The following is a 16,780-nucleotide window of genomic DNA, read 5'->3' on the forward strand; positions in this document are numbered from 1 at the left end:
ACTTTGCAATTAATATCCCCTTACAAGAGAGTATATACCATGTTTGTCTTTCTGTGTCTGGGTTAATTTATTCAGGATGGATTTTTCCTAGTTTAATCCATTTGTCTATATATTTTACAGTATCAATATTTTTAACTGGCAAGTTATTTTATTTTATTTTTCTTTTATTGTATATTTTTTATTTACATTTCAAATGTTATTCCTTTTCCTGGTTTCCTGGGCATAAGCCCCATATCCCATCCCTCTCCCCTTCTTCTATAAGGGTGTTACCCTCACCATCCACTCCCTTTCCTGCCCCTCCCTCCAACATTCCCCAACACTGGGGGTCCACTTCAACTAGTAAGTTATACTTCAATGTGTAATTGGAGGGCATCTAGGGTATTTTTAGTTTCTGGTTATTCTGAACAAAGCTTCAATGAAGATAGGTTGGCAAGTGTCCTTGTGGTAGGAAGGAATGTCCTTTGGGTATGTGTAGAGCAGTGGTATAGCTGGGTCTTGAGGTAGATTAATTACCAATTTACTGAAAATTGGTTTCTAAGTGCTATATAAGTTTTCATTACCCCAGTAATGGAGGAGTGTTCCCTGTGCTGCAAGTCCTCACCAGCATATGCTATCATATAAGTTTTTGATCTTCATCATTCTGACCAGTGTAAGAATACCAGACTCATTTTGATTTGCATTTCCATGATTGCTAAGGGAACTGAATCTTTCTTTTTATTTTATTTTATTTTTTATTGAATATATTTCTTTATTTACATTTCAAATGTTATTTTCTTCCCTGGTTTTCTGCCCATAAGCCCCCTATGCCCTTCCCCTCCCCCACCCACCCCCCCATTACCACCACCACCCCTGACATTCCCCCGCACTGGGGGGTCAACCTTTCTTTTAGTGTTTCTTGGCCATTAGAATTTTCAAGGTTGAGACTTCTCCATTTAGCTCTGTACCTCATATTTAAATTGGTTTATTTGGGGTTTTGGTATATAACTTCCTGTGTTCTTTATATATTTTGTATGTTAGCCCTCTGTCAGATGTAGGTTTGGTGAAGACCTTTTCTCATTCTATAGGCTGATATTTTGTCCTTTGGTTTAAGGAAGCCTTTCAGTTTCATAAGGACCTTTTATTGATTGTTTTCTTTAGCAATTTTTATCAGTGTTCTGTTCTAAAAGTTATCTCCTGTGCTAATGCAGTCAAGATTATTCTCCCTTTCTATTCCATCAGGTCTAGTATATCTGGTTTTCTTTTGAGGTTTTTGAAACACTTGGACTTGAGTATTCTTCAAAGTTATACATAGGATCAATTTGCATTATTCTATATACAAACATACAGTTAGATCAGCACCATTTGCTGAAGACCCTTACTTTTTTTTTTACATTGTGTATTTCTAGCTTCTTTATTAAAAAAAAAAAAAAAAAACAGGTTTCTGTGGCTCTGTACATTTATGTCTGAATCTTTACTTCAATTCCATTGATAAGCCTGTCTCTTTTTATGTCAATACTATGGTCTTGGTTTTTGTTTTGTATGGTTTGGTTTTAACTATAGCTTTGTGGCAAAGCTTAAAATCAGGAATGGTGATACTTCTGGCTATTCTTTTATTGTTTTGGGTTGTTTTAGCTATCATGTCCCCCCCATCCTAAAGTTGAAAATTTTCTTTTTGAGTTCTAAGAAGAATGGTGTTGGAATTGTTATTTGGATTGCACTGAAATCAGTAAATTACTTTTGGTAGGACAACCATTTTTTACTATTTTAGCTCTACCAATCCATGAATATGTAAAATCTTTCCATGCACTGATATCTTTTTTAATTTCTTTCTTCGGCAACTTGAAGTTCTTGTCTCATACGTCTTTCACTTGCTTGGTTAGAGTTACTATAAGATATTTTATATTATTGGTAGCCATTGTGAAGGGTGTTGTATCCCTGATTTCATTCTCAGAGTTTTGGCTATAGAGGAAGGAAGTCTACTGATTCTTTTTTGTTTGTTAATCTTTTATTCAGTCACTGTGCTGAAGATTTTTATGTAAACATTCCATGGTAAAATGTTTTGATTGCTTATGTATGCTATCATATCACCTGTAATTATTCATACTTGGACTCCTTTTCTGATTAGTATCTCCCTGATATACTCTTGTTGTCTTATTTCCGTAGCTAGAAGCTCAAATCCTGTATTCAGTAAATGTAGACAGTGCACAACCTTGTTTTATTCCTGATTGTAGTGGAATTGCTTTGAGTTTCTCACTATTGAATGTGATGTTGGCTATCTGCTTGCTCTAAATTGCCCTGTTTTTAGGTATGTCCTTCATTCCTGATATCTCAAAGAATTTTATAAGGGGCTACTAGATTTTGTCAAAAATTTCAGGATATAATGAGATAATCATTGGTGTTCTAAATATATTTTAAAATGTTCTTCATTACTAAATTTACACAATTTAATCATGTATGACCTCTTCCTATTCTTTCCTGAACAATTTAATAACTTTACTAGAGTATAAAAAACCAAGTTGTTTTTACTTATTAGACTTGCTAATGATTTTATCCAGATGCTCCTATGTTAAGGCTGACTTTTTAAAATGATTGTGATAAGAAATTAACTATTTTAAATGGAGTAATGTGCCTTCAGGCTGAAAACGCTTCCCAGCTGTTAAGTTCATTTTTCAAGACTCATCATTTTACTTCTATAAGAATGTCTATCTTGAAAATTATCATTTCTATAAAAATAATTGTGCAAAAAGTTGTTCAAATAATGATGTTCCTACTCTTACAAGTCATGTTAGTATTGACCTTAACCCATACTGTACAGGAATATCATCCTATATAACATTTGAACCAAAAGATTATTTGATTGTATCCCAAAATATACCCATTTACATACTATAATATACACTTATATTTATTGTCAACGATATAATACATAGTATTTTCTGTGCTTAAGACTTATTTTAGAGATATCTAATGTATTCCTTTGAAATGGCAGCCTATGACCAAACAAAATTACAAATTTTTATAAGTCCACTTGTCTAAGGTTCCTTTGTTTTCTTTCCCAATATTTATACAATCATCCATGCCATCTAGATATACCAGAACCTTCTCGTGAAATGTCAACTCTTCCTCTGCTCTTCAGTTTCTTTCATAATAATTTCCAGCATCACAAACTTTTGTTTACTCTACTTTCCAAATATATATTTAGATTCTAACATAGAAGCACCCCTACTGTTTTACTCTAGAACCAACCATCCTCTAACTTGCATATATATTATTTTAGCAGCTAGAATATTTAAAATCCTATTTTAGTTTACTGATTCCTTAGTCTCCAAACATAAAAAGAAAAGACTTTTAAAAAATTCCAACAGTGCCATAGAAATCTCAGTTGATTTTTCACATGAGAAAAATGAAACACAAAAATCTTTATAATATTCTATTTAAAGGTAGATTAATTTATTTTATTTTTGTAAGAAAAAAAGATGGAAACCTTCTCTGAGGAAGGGCAGCCTATTTATTGGATACACAAGACACATTTACAGGGTACACAAAATAAATAACTGCACATTCTTCATCCATGGTCCACGGCATGAAGGACTGGTTGATCTATCAAAAGTTCAAGACACTAAACTCCCTCTGTCTTATTCTCACAACCAGACCTATTTTGGACAAGAGTGAAAATAAATCCGCAGTGGAATCTCCAGAGATTCCTAGGAAACTGTTAGGTGGGGGAACTCTGAGGCTATGGGGCTTCCACTCTCAACTGCTTCCTATCCAGGGGGAGGGTGTGTGTGAAGAAAGCATATATAAGGCACAGCTGACTTGGCATAGAGTGGTCTTTTTTGCTTTAGTTTCCCAGTGGAGGTGGCATACGTAGAAAAGAGTGCCTCACCCAGGTCTACATCCCGAGAGAAACTGGCACCTTCCTACCCACTGGAAGCTTTACATAGGGAGGTAAGTTGCATTCCGGACTAACATGGTGGTAGGAGGGGAGACCAAGACAGCTATAGGGATTGTTCTGGCTCGGTCTTCTGGCTCCTTCCTTACTGAGACTCAAAGGGGCCAGCCTGGAAAATTAATGATGTGAGTAAAAAGGCACAGGGCAATAGAGAAATGCCAGCTCTTATAGCAAGGTCAGTACACAAGACACCCAGGGATCAGAGGCACACAACACAGCACAGCTAAATTACAGGGTAAGCAACTAAGCAGAGAGCTGAACACCTAGAAGTGCAGACATCCTGAGACCACAGGACAAATTGCCATTTCTGCACACCTCTACCCAAATTCCTGGTCCAGGAGAAAAATGTACAGTGTCTTTTGACACAGGCATATAGGAACAGTCAACCACTGGTACCTGCAGTTCTGGTCTGTGTCCAGGCCTGAACTGAACTGGTCAAACAGCTCCCCGCACACAAATCCTTGGAGGAGAGAGTTGGAGGCTCAAAAGTATGGACACTCCTGAGAAATCAGAGGAGACTACCCTCTGCCCACATTCTGGACCCAAGAGGGAATTGCCTAGTGCTAACTGTGCCCCTTGGGTGCAAGGACCTAGGAGCAATCAGGTGCAAGAACGTTCTAATTCTTGCCTGCACCTAGAATTGAAAAATAATCACGAGCGGTGCCTGTATACCTGAGAAGAGGGCATCTACTCCCAGAAAATGCTGAAAAAAAAACTGAAAAACAATTGTAGAAGAGTGCTGACACAGAGGTCTACATGAGGATCAAGCCACTCTCATAAACAAGACAAGCAGACACCAGAGACAACCCAGTGGCCAGAGGCAAGCACAGGAATCTAAGCAGCAGAAACCAAGATTACATGGCAACATCAGAGACCAGTTTTCCCACTAAAGAAAATACTGGATATCTAAACACACCAGAAAAGCAAATTTAGATTTAAAATCATATTTTATGATAATGATGGAGGACTTTAAGTAGGACATAAATAACTCCCTTAAAGAAAAGCAGGAAAACAAGAAAACAATAGAAGCACTTAAAGAGGAAACATAAAAGTCCCTGAAAGAATTAGAGGGAAACATAACCAAACAGGTGAAGGAATTGAACAAAACCGTCCAATATTTAAAAATGGTAATAGAAACAATAAAGAAAACACAAAGGTAGACAACCCAGGAGATAGAATAGCTAAAGAAGAGACCAGGAGTAATAGATACAAGCATCACCAAAATAATACAAGCAATAGAAGAGAGAATCACAGAGGCAGAAGATACCATAGAATACATTGACACAACCATCAAAGATAATGTAAAATACAAAAAGCTCCTAGCCCAAAAATCCAGGAAATCTAGGACAGAATGAGAAGATCAAACAAAAGGACAAGAGGTATAGAAGAAAGTGAAGACTCCAAACTTAAAGGGCCATTAAATATATTCAACAAAATTATACAAGAAAACATCCCTAACCTAAAGAAAGAGATGCCCATAGACATAGAAGAAGGCTACAGATCTCCAAATAGATTGGACCAGAAGAGAAACTCCTCCTGTCACATAATAGTTAAAACACCAAATATACAAACCAAACAAAGAATATTAAATGCAGTAAGGGGAAACGGTCAAGTGACATATAAAGGCAGACCTATAATAATTACACAAGACTTCTCACCAGAGACTCTAAAAGTCAGAAGTTTCTGGACAAATGTCATACAGAGCCTAAGAGAACACAAATGCCAGCCCAGGCTACTATACCCAGCAAAACACTCAATTAACATAGATGGAGAAACCAAGATATTCCATGACAAAATCAAATTTACACAATATCTTTCTACAAATCCAGCCCTACAAAGGATAATAGATTAAAAACTCCAACACAAGAGAGAAACTATGCCATACAGATACCAAGAATATAATCTCCTTGCAATGAAACCAATACAGGGATACACAAACATAATTCCACCACTAACAATGAAAATAACAGGAAACGATGATCACTATTCTTTATTATCTCTCAATGTCATTGGACTCAATTCCCCCAATAAAAAGACATACACTAACAGACTGGATTTGTAAAGAGGATCTAGCATTTTGCTGCATACAGGAAGCACAATTCAGAGACAAAGACAGACACTTACTTTGAGTAAATGGCTGGAAAACAACTTTCTAAGCAAATGGCCCAAAGAAACAAGCTGGAGTTGATATTCTACTATTGAATAAAATTGACTTTCAACCAAAAACCATCATAAAATATAAGAAAGGACACTTCATGTCCAACAAAGGAAAAATCCATTAAGATGAACTCTCAATCCTAAATATCTATGCTCCAAATACAAGGGCACCTACATACATAAAAGAAACCTCACTAAAGCTCAAATCACACAGTGCACCACACACAATAATAATAGGAGATTTCAACACTCCATTCTCACCAATGGACAGATCATGGAAACAGAAATTAAACAGAGACACAGAGAAACTAACAGGAGGCCTGAACTAAATGGATTTAACAGATATTTATAGAGCATTCAATTCTAAAACAAAAGTGTATACCTTCTTCTCAGCACCTCATTGTACCTTCTCCAAAACTGAACATATAATAGATCACAAAAAATGACTCAACAGATAGAGAAAGAGAGAAATAATCCCATGTGTCCTATCAGGTCACCACGAACTAAGGCTGGTATTAATATCCACAATAAGACAGAAAGCCCACATATACATGGAAATTGAACAACACTCTATTTAATGACAACTTGGTAAAGGAACAAATAAAGAAGTAAATTAAAAATTTCTTAGAATTTCATGAAAATGAAGATAGAATATATCCAAACTTATTGGACACAATGAGAGCAGTGTTAGAGGAAAACTCATAGCTCTGAGTGCCTGCAGAAAGAAACAGGAGAGAGCATACATTAGCAGCTTGATAGCACACCTGAAAGCTCTAGAACAAAAAGAAGCAAATATACCTAAGATGAATAGAAGGCAGGAAATAATCAAACTCAGGGCTAAAATCACCCTAGTAGAAATAAAAAGGAATGTAGAAAAAAGAAAAAAACAAACAAACAAACAAACAAGAGCTGGTTCTTTGAGAAAATCAACAAGATTGATAAACCCTCAGCTAGACTCAACCAGAGGTCGCAAAGAATGTGTCCAAATTAACAAAAATCAGAAATGAAAAGGCAGACATAACAACAGAATCTGAGGAAATTAAAAAAATAATCAGATCTGACTACAAAAGCCTATATTAAAAAAAAACTGGAACATTTGGAGGAAATGGACAATTTTCTAGACAGATACCAGGTACCAAAGTTAAATCAGAAACAAATAAATGATATAAACAACCCCAGAACTCCCAAAGAAATAGAAGCAGTTATTAAGGCTCCCAACCAAAAAGAGTCCAGGATCAGATGGTCTTAGTGCAAAATTTTATCAGATATTCAAAGAAGACCTCATAGCGATACTGTCCAAATTATTCCACAAGATAGAAACAGATGGAGCTCTACCAAATTCCTTCTATGAAGCCCCAATTACTCTTATACTTATACCACAAAAAGACCCAACAAAGAAAGAGAGCTTTAGAACAATTTCCCTTATGAATATTGATACAAAGTTACTCAATAAAATTCTTGCAAACTGAATCCAAGAACACACCAAAATGATCATCTAGCATGATCTTCATCCCAGGGATGCAGGGATGTTTTAAGATCCCATGGTATAATCAACATAATCCAGTATATAAACAAACTCAAGGATAAGAAGCACATGAACAATTCATTAGAAGTTGATAAATCCTTTGACAAAATTCAACACCCTTTATAATAAAATTCCTGGAAAGATCAGGAAATCAAGGGCCAGTCTAAACATAGTAAAAGAAATATACAGCAAATCAGTTACTAACATTAAAAAAGAATGGAGAAAAACATGAAGCATCTCTACAAAAATCAGGGACTCTTTATTCAATATAGTACTTGAAGTCTCAGCAGAGGAATCAGACAGCGAAATAAGTAAAAGGGATACAAATTGGAAGGGAAGAGGTTAAAATATCACTATTTGCAGATGATATGATAGTACACTTAAGTGACCACAATCCATCTACCAGAGAACTACTTAAACTAATCAACAACTTCAGCAAAGTGTCAAGGTAGAAAATTATCTCAAACAAATCAGTAGACTTTCTCTACTCAAAAGATAAACATTATGAAAAAGAAATTATGGTAATGACACCCTTCACAATAGTCGCAAATAATATCAAATACCTCAGTGTGATTTTAACCAAGCAAGGGTAAGATCTGTATGACAAAAATGTCAAATCTCTGAAGAAAGAACTTGAAGAAGATCTCAGAAAATGGGAAGATATCCCATGCTCATGGATTGGCAGGATTAATATATTAAAAATGGCCATTTCACCAAAACCAATCTACAGATTCAATACAGTCCCCATCAAAATTCCAAATCAATTCTTTATAGAGATAGAAAGAGAATTCTATCAGACCTTCATAGAAGACTTCATACCAATACTATCCAAACTATTCCTATTCCACAAAATAGAAACACAAGGAACACTACAGAATTCCTTCTATGAAGTCACAATTACACTTTTACCTAAAGCATACAAAGACCCAAAAAATAAAGAGAACATCAGACCAAATTCCCTTACGAATATTGACACAAAAATACTCAATAAAATTCTGGCAAACCGAATCCAAGAGCACATCAAAACAATAATCAATCATGATCAAGTAGGCTTCATACCAGGCATGCAGGGATTGTTTAATATATGGAAAACCATCAATGTAATCCACTATAAACCAACTGAAAGATATAAACCACATGACTATTTCAATAGATGCTGAGAAAGCATTTGACAAAAATCAGCACTCATTCATGATAAAAGTCCTGGAAAGAAAAAGAATTCAAGGCCCATACATAAATATAATAAAAGCCATATACAGCAAACCAGTAGCTAACATTAAACTAAATGGAGAGAAACTTGAAGTAGTCCCACTAAAATCAGGGACTAGACAAGGCTGACAAATCTCTCCCTACTTATTCAATGTAGTTCTTGAAGTTCTAACCAGAGTAATCAGACAACAACACTAGATCAAATGGATACAGAATGGAAAAGAATAAATCAAAATATCACTATTTGTAGACGATATGATAATATATTTAAGTAATCCCAAAAGTTCCACCAGAGAACTACTGAACCTGATAAACACCTTCATCAAAAAGTAGCTGTGTATAAAAATGAACCCAAAAAAAAAAAAAAGAAAAGAAAAAAAAAAAAACAGTAGCTTTCCTCTACACAAAAGAGAAACAAGAAGAAATTAGGGAAATGGCACCCTTCATAATAGTCCCAAATAATATAAAATCCTTTGGTGTGACTTTAACCAAGCAAGTGAAAAATTAGTATGATAAGAACGTCAAGCCACTGAGGAAAGAAATTGAAGAATATCTCAGAAGATGGAAAGATCTCCCATGCTCCTGGATTGACAGGAATAATATAGTAAAAATGGCCATTTTACCAAAAGTGATCTACAGATTCAATGCAATCCCCATTAAAATACCAATCCAATTCTTCAGATAGTTAGACAGAACAATTCCAAATTCATCTGGAAAAACAAAAAATCCAGGATAGCTAAAACTATCTTCAACAATTAAAGGACTTCCAGGAGAATCACTGTCCCTGAACTCAAGCGGTATTACAGAGAAACAATGAAAAAAAATTGCATGGTATTGGTACAGAGACAGACAGATAGACCAGTGGAATAGAATTGAAAACCCAGGAATGAACCCACACACCTATGGTCACTTGATTTTTGACAAAGGAGCCAAAACCATTCAATGGAATAAAGATAGCATGTTCAGCAAATGGTGCCGGTTCAACTGGAGGTCAGCATGTAGAAGAATGCAGATTAATCCATGTTTATCACCCTGCACAAAGCTTAAGTTCAAGTGGATCAAGGACCTCCACATCAAACCAGATATACACAAACTAATAGTAGAAAAAGTGGGGAAGAATCTCGAACACATGGGCACTGGAGAAAATTTCTTAAACAAAACACCAATGGCTTATACTCTAAGATCAAGAATCGACAAATGGGATCTCATAAAACTACAAAGCTTCTGTAAGGCAAAGGACCCTGTTGTTAGGACAAAAAGGCAACCAATAGATTGGGAAAAGATCTTTACCAATCCTATAACAGATAGAGGCCTTATATCCAAAATATACAAAGAACTCAAGAAGTTAGACCGCAGGGAGACAAATAACCCTATTAAGAAATGGGGTTCAGAGCTAAACAAAGAATTCATAGCTGAGGAATGCCAAATTACTGAGAAACACCTAAAGAAATGTTCAACATCTTTAGTCCTAGGGAAATGCAAATTAAAACAACCCTGAGATTTAACCTCACACCAGTGAAAAAGGCTAAGTTCAAAAACTCAGGTGAGAGCAAATGCTGACGAGGATGTAGAGAAAGACAAACACTCCTCCATTGTTGGTGGGATTGCAGACTGTTACAACCAGTCTGGAAATCAGTCTGGAGGTTCCTCAAAAAATTGGACATTAAACTACCTGAGGACCCAGCTATACCTCTCTTGAGCATATACCCAAAGAATGCCCCAACATATAACAAAGACACATGATCCACTATGTTCATAGCAGCCTTATTTATAATAGCCAGAAACTGGAAAGAACCCAGATGCCCTTCAACAGAGGAATGGATACAGAAAATGTGGTACATCTACACAATGGAATATTACTCAGCTATCAAAAACAATGACTTATGAAATTCGTAGGCAAATGGTTGGAACTGGAATATATCATCCTGAGTGAGGTAACCCAATCACAGAAAAACACACATGGTATGCACTCACTGATAAGTGGCTATTGGTCCAAATGCTCAAATTACCCTAGATGCACAGAACACATGAAACTCAAGAATGATGACCAAAATGCAAATGCTTCACTCCTTCTTTAAAAGGGGAACAAGAATACCCTTGGGAGGTAATAGGGAGGCAAAGTTTAGAACAGAGATAGAAGGAACTCCCATTCAGAGCCTGCCCCCCATGAGGCCCATACATATACAGTCACCAAACTAGATGAGATGAATGATGGAAAGAAGTGCAGACAGACAGGAATCAGATGTACATCTCTCCTGAGAGACATAGTCAGAATACAGCAAATACATAGGTGAATGCCAGCAGCAAACCACTGAACTGAGAACGGGACACTCATTGAAGAATCAGAGAAAGGACTGAAAGAGCTTGAAGGGGCTCAAGACCCCATATGAACAACAATGCCAACCAACCAGAACTTCCAGGAACTAAGCCACTACCCAAAGTCTATACATGGACTGACCCTGGTCTCCAACTTCAAAGGTAGCAATGAATAGCCTAGTAAGAGCACGGGTGGAAGGGGAAGCTCTTCGTCCTGCCAAGACTGATCCCCCAGTGAACTTGATTGTTGGGGGGAGTGCAGTATTGGGGGGAAGATGGGGAGGGGAACACCCATAGAGAAGGGGACGGGAGGGGTTAGGGGGATGTTGGCCTGGAAACCGGGAAAGGGGATAACAATTGAAATGTAACTAAGAAATACCCAAGTTAATAAAGATGAAAAAAAAAAAAAAGAAAAATAGTCTTTTCAACAAATGTTGCTGGTTCAACTGGAGGTCAGCATGTAGAAGAATGCAAATCAATCTATTCTTATCACCCTGTACAATGCTTAAGTCCAAGTGGATCAACGACCACCATATCAAACCAGATACACTCAAACTAATAGAAAAAATGTGGGGAAGGGTCTCAAACACATGGGCACTACAATAAATTTCCTGAACAAAACACCAATGGCTTATGCTGTAAGATCAAGAATCAACAAATGGGACCTCATAAAACTGCAAAGCGTCTGTAAAGCAAAGGATATTGTCATTGGGACAAATTGGCAACGAACAGATTGGGAAAATGTCTTTACCAATCCTACATCTGTTAAAGGGATAATATCCAAAATATAAAAGAACTCAAGAAGTTATACTTCAGATAGCCAAATAACCCTATTAATAAATGGGTTACAGAGCTAAACAAAATATTCTCAGCTGAGGAATATCGAATGGCTGTGAAGCACCTGAAGAAATGTTCAACATCCTTAGTCATCAGGGAAATGCAAATCAAAACAACCCTGTAATTTAACCTTATACCAATCAGAAAAGCAAGATAAAAATCTCAGGTGACAGCAGACGGTGATGAGGATGTGGAAAAAGAGCAATACTCCATTGTTTGTGGGAGTTGAAACTGGTATAACCACTCTGGAATTCAGTGTGGAGGTTCCTCAAAAAATTGTACATTCTACAACACGAGGACCATCTATACCACTACTGGGCATATACCCAGAAGGTGCTCCATTATACAACAAAGACACATACTCCATTATGTTCATAGCAGCCTTATTTATAATAGACAGAAGCTGGAAAGAACCCAGATCCCCTTCAACAGAGGAATGGATCAAAAACTGTGGTACATCTACACAATGGAGGACTACTCAGCTGTCAAAAACAATGACTTCATGAAATTCATAGGCAAATAAAATGAACTAGAAAAATATCATCCTGAGTGAGGTAACCCAATCATAGAAAAACACACTTGGTATGCACTCACTGATAAGTGTATGTTAGTCAAAAATCTTGAATTACTCAAGATGCAATCCACAGACTACATGAAGCTGAAGAAGAATGATGACCAAAATGTGGATGTTCCCACTCCTTCTAAAAAGAGGAATAAATATATCCATAGGAGGGGGTATGGAGGCAAAGTTTAGAGCAGAGACTGAAAAAATAGCCATTCAGAGCATGCCCCAAATTTGACATTTTATATATATATATACCAAAACTAGATAACATAGATGAAGCTAAGAAGTGCATGCTGAAAGGGACTGGATATAAATCTCTTCTGATAGACACATCCAGAGCATGTCAAATACAGAGGAGAATGCTAGTAGCAATCCACTGAACTTAGAAAAGACCCCCTTTGGGGGAATTAGAGGAAGGTTTGAGAGAGCTAACGGGGCTTGCAACCCCATAAGAACAGCAATCCAATCATCCAGAGCTTCCAGGGACTAATCCATTATCCAAAGACTATACATGAACTATCCCAGGTCTCCAACTGTATATGTAGCAGAGAATAGTGGAAGTGGAAGCCCTTGGTCCTGCCAAGGTTGGACCCCCAGTGCAGGGGAAAGACAGGGGAGAGCAGTTAAGTGTGGATTGAGAGAAACACCCATATGGGGAGGGGGGCGGAAGGCATGGGGACTTATGGACATGAAATAGGGAAAGAAAATAACATTTGAAATGTAAATAAAGAAATATATATTGAAAAAAAGAAGAAGAAGAAACTAAGCAGAATGAAATTTGAGCAACCCATGACACTCCCTCAATTTAGGAACTCATTTTCTAAAGAACTTTTTTCGATATTTTATGTATTTACATTTTTAATGTTATCCCTTTCTTCCTCGCCCATTCCTCTTCCCCTCTCCCCCTGCTTCTGTGAAAATGTTCCTACTCCCATCCACACACTCCAACCTCAATACCCTGGCTATACTGGGGAAACGAGTCTTCACAAGACCAAGGACTTCTCCTCCTATTGATGACAGACAATGACATCCCCTGCCACATGTACTGCAGGAGCCATGGGTCCCCATCCATGTATACTCTTTGGTTGGTGGTTCAGTCCCCAGCACCTCTGGAGGGTTTGTTTGTTTGATATTGTTGTTCTTCTTATGGGGTTGCACACCCCTTCAGCTCTTTCGGTCCTTTCCCTAACTCCTCTATTGGGGTCACTGTGCTCTGTCCCACGGTCAGCTAAAAGCATCTTCAACTGTATCAGTAAGGCTCTGGCAGAGTCTCTCTTGAGACATCCATATCAGGCTCTTGTCATTAAGCACTTCTTGGCATCAGCATTACTGACTAGGTTTGGTTGCTTCATATGGCATGGATCCCCAGGTGGGGCAGTCTCTGGATGGCCTTTCTTTCAGTCTCTGCTCCACTCTTTGTCCCTGCATTTCCTCCTGTGAATATTTTTGTTACCCCTTCTAAGAAAGACTGAAGCATCTGCACTTTGGTTGTCCTCTTCTTGAGCTTCATGTGGTCTGTGGAATATGTCTCAGGTAATCTGAGCTTTTAGGCTAATATCCACTTATCAGTGAATGCATACAATGTGTGTTCTTTTGTGAATGGTTTACTTCACTCAGGATGATATTTTTCTAGTTCCATCGATTTGCCTAAGAATTTCATGTAGTCGTTTTTCAAAGCATATTAGTACTCCATTATGTAAATGTATCACAATTTCTGTATCCATTTCTCAGTTGAATGACATCTGGGTACTTTGGCTTCTTGTTATCATAAATAAAACATGCTATGAAAATAGTGGAACATGTGTCCTTGTATCTTGGGACATCTTTGGGTGTATGTCAGGAGTGGAATAACTTGGTTCTTCAGGTAGTACGTCCACTTTTCTGAGGAACCTCAGAATCATTTCACAGTGGTTGTACCAGCTGCAATCCCACCAAAATGGAGGCCTGTTTCTCTATCTCCCATCCTCCCAGCATCAGCTGTCACAGATTTTTTGATCATAGCCATTCTGACTGGTGTAAGGTAGAATCTCAGGGTGGTTTTGATTTTCAATTCCCTGACAACTAATCAACACCTTTCATTCCTCTTTAATTTGGAGGGCTGTGGTATGCAACGTTGTGTGTCAGTCAGCAACCTCTCCATTGCCCACCTATACCCAAATCAAAACTAGGTTGTGCAATGGAGATATAAAGGAGGGGCTGGCAGCCCCATAAGGGAAGCAGCAAAAGGCAATACACCAAAGGACAGAATAAAGGTTGATGATGAAGTTCTGAGAACCTTCTTCAGGCATATCCATCACACAGATAGCAGCAGTATAACTCCCCTTTTCCCCTAACTTTTTGGAAGGAGGGAGCTGGGGAATTACATGGGCTTCCAAATTGCAGAGACAGCCTATAGTGGGCTCTGTGAAGGCATGGAGGGTGATAGACAGGATCCTTCCTCATAGTTAGATTGGAGCCTGAGGTTAAGGTCCATGCTACAGTCTATAAAGCCAGAGGTCCTGGCAAGTTTGGGGAATAGAAAGGATTCCTCAGTGGCACCTATCTATGAAGATAGATCTTGGCCAGGGCAGACAGAGTTGCTTGAATCTAACTGTAGCTAAGGTACTAATGAGGCAATTTAGCCATAGCACAAGCCAGACCTCCCACTGGAGCATAATCTTAAGTATTAGTATGACAAAGAACATGGAAGCTATAACAATGAATGATTTGTGGAGGAAAGGGGATTATAAAATTAATAGATTAAGAGTCCTGAGACATAGGGCCCTTTCTACCCAACACAGTAGCCTCCCTTGGTCCAAGAAATTGGCAAAAGTTAAGGAGATAATTGGGGATTAAATCCTGTACCTTTTTCCAACTCAAACAGAGCATCTGTCTACCAGGTTCTCAGTTGAAGAGGCCCAGGCCCATGATAAAAGTTAGGGACTACTAAAGATATAGAACTGGGTGCAGAATCTACATACAACTGGGCATGAGATCTAGCTATCGAGAAGGTATTAAGCCCAAGTGACTCAGCAGAAACTGTCCACCATAAAACAGTAGTGTGCCCATAGCATAGCTGGTGGCTCAGCCATTATAGTGCTGTTGATAGCACAGGTTAACCTCGGGCAGTTCGAATTCCAAAACAAGATATGCCTTGTTGGAACATTTGGAGAAGATTGAACATGTGGACTGTGAAGATATGGTGCTCTGGCAATGAGAGGAAGCAAGATTGAGGAGGTACTGGAAGATGGATCTGCAAAAATTCTTCATGGATGAAGAGGTTACCATGCTTACTGCCCATGGGTGTCATAGGGCCTGCAGTGCAGGGTTCACTGTCAGCAGGGTGTCAATGAAGTCCTTGGCCATATTAGATACACTAGTCCAGGGCTCCTGCAAGTAATTGTATTTGCTCTTGAAGATCTGCCAGTATAGCCAGGTTCAGTTGTCATCCTTAAATAATAATCTGATCAAAGGGCTCACCACCATTGGCCAACTCCTTTACCATGTATACATGCTCCTGTGTCTCAATACTTCTACCAGCTAGATGATTTTGTTGTGGTACACCTGGTACAGCACTCAGAGCTCAGACTCACATACTCCCATGCTTCTTGGTATTTTATTTTAATCATCTTGATAGCGCATGGCTGTGAGGTTGCCAGATCCTCCACATGTACCACTAATCTTGAAGCTGCCTTGCCCAACTAGGGCCTTTATACAATACTTAGCTGTCACACATGGGTCAAATTTGGCCCTGTACTTTGCCACCCTGGCCATGTGTGTTGGTTCTGAGAGAGACTCTGTGTGGCCAGTAGTGGAAACACCAGGGCAGGGTGGTGAATACTGAGTGGTAGCTGGGAATCCAACTTTGAGAGGGACAACACTGTCCACCTCTGTGATGAGTGCTTCTATACATAATTCTTAGTGCCTTTGAAGGGTTCCACTCTCTTGACTACTCCCAGATGGACATCCTTGGGTGACTCAGGAAGCAACTTGCTTGTGCCACAGCCCATCACTGATATGGGAGCATCCTCTTCAGTTAGATTGGCAGGAACCACCCTGTAGGCAGTGCACTGTCAGCTTTGCCAACTGTCTCCCAGCCCAGACCACAGTTGCCCCCACCATCCTCCCACATCAGCATGTTGGCATTGTTCAGTCACATACAGTCACATGCAGCTCAAGAAGAAGGAAGACCAACATGTGGATGCTTCAGACCTTCTTAGAAGGGGGAACAAAAATACTCACAGGAGAAAATACAGGGGAA

At 38.3% G+C, this 16,780-nt stretch overlaps 1 pseudogene; it reads right to left on the minus strand.

The window, feature by feature from the left end:
- Positions 1-15,970: 15,970 nt before the first annotated feature.
- Positions 15,971-16,529, minus strand: LOC116887991 (annotated as a pseudogene).
- Positions 16,530-16,780: the final 251 nt, after the last annotated feature.

The sequence above is a fragment of the Rattus rattus genome, chromosome X (assembly GCF_011064425.1).
Source record: "Rattus rattus isolate New Zealand chromosome X, Rrattus_CSIRO_v1, whole genome shotgun sequence".
Lineage (NCBI taxonomy): Eukaryota > Metazoa > Chordata > Mammalia > Rodentia > Muridae > Rattus > Rattus rattus.